The sequence below is a fragment of the Sceloporus undulatus genome, chromosome 4 (assembly GCF_019175285.1).
Source record: "Sceloporus undulatus isolate JIND9_A2432 ecotype Alabama chromosome 4, SceUnd_v1.1, whole genome shotgun sequence".
NCBI lineage: Eukaryota > Metazoa > Chordata > Lepidosauria > Squamata > Phrynosomatidae > Sceloporus > Sceloporus undulatus.
The window spans coordinates 106,974,472-106,981,240 of record NC_056525.1 but is presented as its reverse complement, the minus strand read 5'-3'; positions in this window follow the sequence as shown (position 1 = coordinate 106,981,240).

The window sequence follows — 6,769 nt, the reverse complement described above, 5'->3', positions numbered from 1 at the left end:
AGTCCAAATACAGGTGGGAGAATAAAAGCTAAGGGCAGCCAGTGGATTATTTCTTCATTCCCCAGGTCAACTCTCACTCCCATCGCTCCAATGGTTGGTGGAGCTGGGGGAAAGGGACGACATCTGGCCTAAACCTTCAACCGAGGATCCAGCAGGATATCCAGTGCAACCTGGGATGCACATTCAGACAATGCAAGATATGACACCGATTCACACAGAGCTCATCTTGGAGAGATGGCGAAGAGTCTGGAACGACAAGAACAGAAGTGATGGTTATGACCCAGTAAGCCCTGAATGGCTGAGTTCCAAGCCGCCTGGTCAATTGCATCCCCCAAAAGTCTGTCTTGAGATGTTCAGGAGATCATCATTATTATTTATTTATATCCCAATTTTTGTCCAATAGTTGGGACACAAAGGGGCTTACCAATTAAAAAAGGAGAGACTCTTCCATTCCCGACACCTTCTCTACTACTGCGACTGTTGAGAACATGGCACAGGGTCTTCATAGTGACTGGCTCCAAGCACCGAAAATACTGGTTTTGAATGCAAGTGCTTGTTCTGACCTAAAATACTCCAAATGGCAAATCTGGGCATCATTATTCCCCAGTGAGATCCCGCCTGGGCTGCCAGAGCCTCAGTACAGCCCCTTTTCTCTCATTCCACTGCAGGCAAAGACCTTTCGTTATTCCTGGCAGGGTTTTAGTGCAGCTTTGGGTCCCATTCTGGGAGAAAAGCAGCATATAAATAAAGTAAATAAAGATTTGTATAAATCCGTACTGGAGGTTTTTAAGGGAAGGGGTTTTGAAAGGATCCTGAGTTATTTTACACTGTTCTGTGCTTAAGCTTTTTTAAAATCACGATAGGAGACCTCTGACAGTCTCTCCAGGTGCTTGTTTCAGCCCTTCCAGGTTGGATGTGTCCCCTGCTTTTCAGCTCCATGGAAAGGCCCATGGGCTGCTTCGAAGGAGAGTTTTTGGGGACACCCATCTTTCCTTCCAGGAAGACTTCTGCCTGTCTTTGCCACGAACTGGATGCCAGTCGGTGAGTGTTGCAACCCAGGATTTGCTACCTGAGACATACCCAATCCTTCTTGTTCTTATAGTCCACTCTACCTTTTTGCCAGCTCTGGGATTCAAGCCAAGGTGGCTCATGACAGCCCAAAGAGATCCAATTTAATAATAATAATAATAATTTGTTTTATTTATATACCGCTATTCCAAAGATCATAGCAGTGAACAGCAAGTAAGCTAATTAGCAAGTAAGCTAATTTGCCCCCAACAGTCTGGGTACTCATTTTAGCGACCTCGGAAGGATGCAAGCCTGAGTTGAGCTTGGGCCCTTTTGCTGGTCTTGATTTCTGCCATCCTCTGCTGCTATTAAACCAGCCCAGCTAGTTTAGATGATGGTTTTCATGGCTAACTATTCCAGGGATTACATTGATATTTGCTGCATTATGCTACACCCCAGCATTGTTTCATCTTGTTAGTTCCCGATGTTCCTTGTAAAAGCATTGGCCCGGTTCCTTTAATTAATCCTTGTTTCAATGTCTCCGCCATGTTGGTGTTTTATACCTCGGAAGAAGAAACTTCTAGGAGGTTTGCGAAGCTTCAGAAACCTACAGGAAGCTTCTTTGGAAACCTATAGGAAGCTTGGTGACATCTTAGGAAGCGGAAGGCCTGCAGAGCGGTGAAGAGTTTGGTCCAGGAAGCTGCGGTTTCTAATAATGTATAGTAATAATATTTATTTATTTATACCCCACTCTTCAGCCAAAAGGCTACCTCCCATTCCTTCCCTGAGCTTGAAAAATGGCGGATGGGACAGGATTTGTGTCCTACCTTTACTCCAAAGGAAAACTAGTAGTGACTCTATACAGAGGCATGCTTGATTCAATATGGCAAGGTGTCATTATCTATTCCAACAGACAGCATCCCTGCAGACCAAAAAATTTAGTTGCATACACAGAATGGAGGCAGGAACAGCAATCATTAAGTTTTTTAAAATCAAATACTTCCTAATAATGGCTTTTTGTTTTCCTGCCCAAGGTTCATGGCTGTCTTGGAATCCAACACAAGGAGCCAAGATGGGGATTGATCTTAGGGAGAAAAGCAGCATGTCCATGAAATAAATAGGATAGATCCACCTTCAGGGTCTCTGTAAGTTGGAAATGATTTAGAAGGCACAAAACAACTAAAGCGTGGGCTGCAATTGAGAACACAAAGCTAGGACAGACCAATATAGAGCACCAAGGAAGAATGATTTCCAGAAAACCCAATATTTGGAAATCCTGAACAATTTAAACGGATGTCTCTGTTGGAGTTGGGACTTCCAGTTGAGTTCAAGTTACCCTTCTTCTTGGAAACTACTTGGCACTTCACTTGGTTGGTCCTTTTGTGGGGTTTATTCCTTGGTGCCTAGATCCAGAGCGACGCTGCAGACTTTGATGCAAAGACATGCGTCTTTGCTTCCGGTACAAACCAGGCAGACGAGGATGACTTATGTGGCCACCTGCCCCTACAGAGTTTGGGTTCATCAGCAAAAATCCCCAGACGGCAATTAGAGGAACACAAAGAGCATCCCAAGTACGCCAAGAACACCTCCAGGCCATGTAATTTTGGAACATGACGTTCAGTGATTGTAAACAGGGAATTTAATTAGAATAAACAGGGCAAGAGAAATATAGAAGAAAAAAATCAGGTGGCCTATATTTTACAAAATCAATTTTGGTATGCACTGAAGCCTAGCCTTCAGGCCTTGACAGGAACTGTATAAAAGCCGTGGCGATTTTCCTCTTTCCAACAGTGCCTTCTGACTTTCTGCTGCCGAGCTGCTGATAAGTTGTCTTGAGCTCCTTTTCTTCTCAGATCAACAAAGGAAGGAAAGAAGGAAGGAAGGACCTCTTGGATATTTCAGGAGCAGAGATATTGGGGGACATTAATTCTATGGTGGAAACTAATGTTCATGGACAGGTGTTAGCTATGGATAGCAAGATCTGAAATGTTGATGGTCTGGTGATGCATCTGGCAAAATGTTGATGCATCTGGTGGGAACATGAAAGATGCAGGACCTTGTGGGGGGGGGACGCTCCCAGGATCTCTGCAACTCCCTTCCCAGAGAAGTTAAAATTACTTAATAATAATAATAATTTATTTATACCCTCCCAGCCTGAGGTTGGCCATCAGCACAAAACAATACACGTGCAAATCGCTCCTGCATTCCCAGGCTCACACACTATACATACACCCAACTTTTACCAGGCAAAGCATTCTCTGAAGATGCCAGCCAAAGATGCTGGCGAAACATCAGGAAGAAAATTTTCTAGAACATGGCCACATAGCCCGAAAAACCCACAAAAAACCATGGATGCCAGCCATGAAAGCCTTCAACTTCAGATCAATACACTGTTTACAATTAATACCTAACATTCAATATGTGGGATTTAATTACATTATTGACTTCATTGTACTCTGTATTCCCTTTAACCTTCTCAAGCAGGATTTTCCAACCCAAATTCCAAGCTTCTACTTTACTTTCTTTAGTATATTTTAATCTTCTATCTCTAATAATTAATAAATACATATTAAATTAATAAAATCTATACAATAGCATGTTGTTGAAAGCCTTTGCAGTCATCTGACACAACTCTATGGGCGGGGAGAGGAGATCACTTACTGAAAGAACAACAGTAAGGAGAGACAGGATAAATAAAACTAATAATAACATTGTACAGTACACTGGGCAACCTTGGACAAGTCACATCCACTCAGTTGGCCGGCGCTCTCCTCGCCTCCTTCCTGGTCCCCGCGGGGGCCAGGAACGAGGCGAGGCCCCGATCCTGGCCTCCGATCGTGGAAAGGCCCGGGGCCCAGGTGGGGAGGGAAAGCCTCCTTAAGTGGAGGCTTTCCCTCGCCGCTTGGCCTCCGCTCCCCGCCGCGATCGCGAGGGAAAATGTAGGACAAAATTTTCAAATGTAGGACACATTTTTGTGTGCCCTACATTTGAAAATTTTGTCCTACATTTTTCCCGGTTTGGAGGTCCAGCAGTATGGCAACCCTACCTTGACTCCCAATCTTGAGAAGAAGGTGGTATATAAATAATAATAATAATAAAGGCCTAGTCTTCTTATGGAGAGAGCTTCCACCATCAAGAAAACCCTCATGCTGTACTTACCCTATTTGACAGGGAATTCATATTTAGTGGCAAGTGCTATCTCCGAAACAATGATTATGACATAGCTACAAAGATACCCCATGGTAAATTTGGCTCTGACAGTTAAAGAAGGACCTGTGTTTTAAACTGAGTGTACAGCATTCCAATAAGAAGCTTGGAAAGTATCATCCATCTTTCTGACTGCAGGATTATGGATTTTAAATCCTAGAGTCAGTGCATTGTTTATTCAAAGATGCCGCAGATAGCATCAACTGAGGGCTGAGTGATGCAGAGAGGATTTAGAAATGTTGCCATCGGCACTCCAAAAATGCAATGCTGCGCCCTTTAGTTCCCAGCTAATCACTTGGAAACATGGAGACACAAGCATTCGTGTATTGGCCATACATTTTGGTTGGGTAAAGCTGCGCTTCTGTCAGGAAGGCTAATCTCCAATTTAGTACATAGAAGGAACCGTGCGAAAACAATGCAGAAATCACCCAGCCCTGTGTTTGGGGCATTTAACTTCCACTCTCTGCCTTACAGAAAAGCTGGATTTAACATGAAATACTATCAGGGCCTTTCCTCAGTTGAATTGTTGGGAAAGTTCGACAGAAACCATTTTTAAATAGGGAAGGCATTTGGAGACTTCTTTAAAACTGTTCAAAGCTCGATACATTTGTATGTGCAACACTGCAGCAAACTCCAACAAACTTTTATCTGTTTATGTGTTTCAGGCTGGTTTTTTTTTAGAAAAACTGATCACAAGGCACACTTTGCCCCCTAACTTCAACTGGCATCTGTGGTGATCTCTACATAGGATTCAATACATTTTATTTATTATATAGTGACACTTCATTTATGACTCTGCCCTGGTTCTCTAACAAAGTTAGCACTTTCTTTTTTAAACCTCTGCTGCCAAAATGGATACCTCTCAAAACATTTATCATTTATGGTCATTTATCCTCTCCACCTCCCCCTCATGGTCTTTTATCCATTTTCTTTTCTAGGTCCACAAAAAAGTTTTAAAGCTTTTGCAAGGGTTTCTGAGTGCTCTGCAATGGTGTGTCCATGGGAGTGTGTGCAAAGTGAAGGCATTGAACCTCCAATAAGAATCCTGCTGCTCATAAAAAGGTTCTTCAGTTGTCAAATCTATAGCACTGCAGTAATGTAAAACTTTAGTTGAGGATTTAGAAATATAGTTTCAGCATCCGGTGAAAAGGGCCAGTCAGAATGATCAAGGAAAGGTGAATATAGCAAATAGAAGAGCTCTAAGGATTTTGAATGACTTAACTATCTACATTGATAGAAATCTGGAGATTGAAGGCAAATGGGAGGAGAACAACTCCCCTGGGGCTCCATGCGGTCATAAATTCCTATTCCTTTCCAAAGTCTTGCCTCCAGGCCATAATGCACACTCTCCAGCATTTTGCAGATGACACTTGTGACTGAGTCACATCTCAGTGCGGTCAAAAGGCTGTGGCCTGGCAAGAAGGTGACAAAAGTTATTAATGAGGAAGAATACACAAAACTACAATTTCAAGCAGAGAAATCCTGGTACTTATGTACTGAGTTTGGGAAGGAAAAGGCTGCCTGCTCTACTTCTCTCCCTCCTGCTGTGTTGAGTGCAAATGACTTCTCGATTTTAAATTCAGTTTGAAGTAAGGATGTTATCAGACAAGGGAAATTGGAAGTATAATCCAATGGCAATCTGAGCGCAATTATGGGGTTTAACGTTATTGCGTGATAGACTACCACACACAATTTTGGGCAATGGGAAGTCTGTCCAAACGCAATCGTGGGGTTTCACGTTATTGCGTGAGAGGTGATCACACGCAATTTTGGGTAATGGCAAGATATTTTCGGGCAATGGGAAGTCAGTTCAAACTTAATTCAAATTCACGTAAATTCGCTGAACTAGTGAATTCACATGAATGCGTTCTGGCCCCACTTTCTTTTCATTCGAAATTAAGAGGACATTTTAAAAGAAGCAAAGAAAGTGGAATTGCAGAGGATTAATGGGGATAGTTTGGCCTGAACCCAGAGAGGTGAAGGGTATGCATGAAATTTATCTCATGGTGCAGCCACAGTGCAGAAATAATCCAGTGTGACACCACTTTAATGCTATGGAATCCTGGACACTGAGGTCCTATGAGCTATTTAAACCTCTCTGCCAGAAAGCATTGTGGCCACAACAAACTACAAATCCCCAGATTCCCATGGCAATTAAAGCAGGACCAAACTGCGTTATTTCTGCAGTGTGGATGCCAGGTCCTCCTCCTCCTTCTTCATGTCCCTCTTTCCCCACAAAAATTGGGACTCAGGGCAGCTTATCATTTCAAAAAAGATGAGCCCCACTAAAAAGTTAAGTTTTTAAAGTTCTGAACAATTGTTGCAGAGACAGTGTAACCAGACGTCCTCCTTTTCCAGGACATGTCCTCAGGGGGACAAGGCACCATAGGACATTGCCAGAATATGTAGGACGTGACCAAATGAATGCTAAAAAAACACTCACAAAAATAGAAATTCATGCTTCTCGGTCCTGCTCGAAATGGAGGACCTTTTCAAATTCTTCCAGGACAGAAGGCTGAAATGGAGGACAGTTCCTGGTAAAGGGACAGAAGGT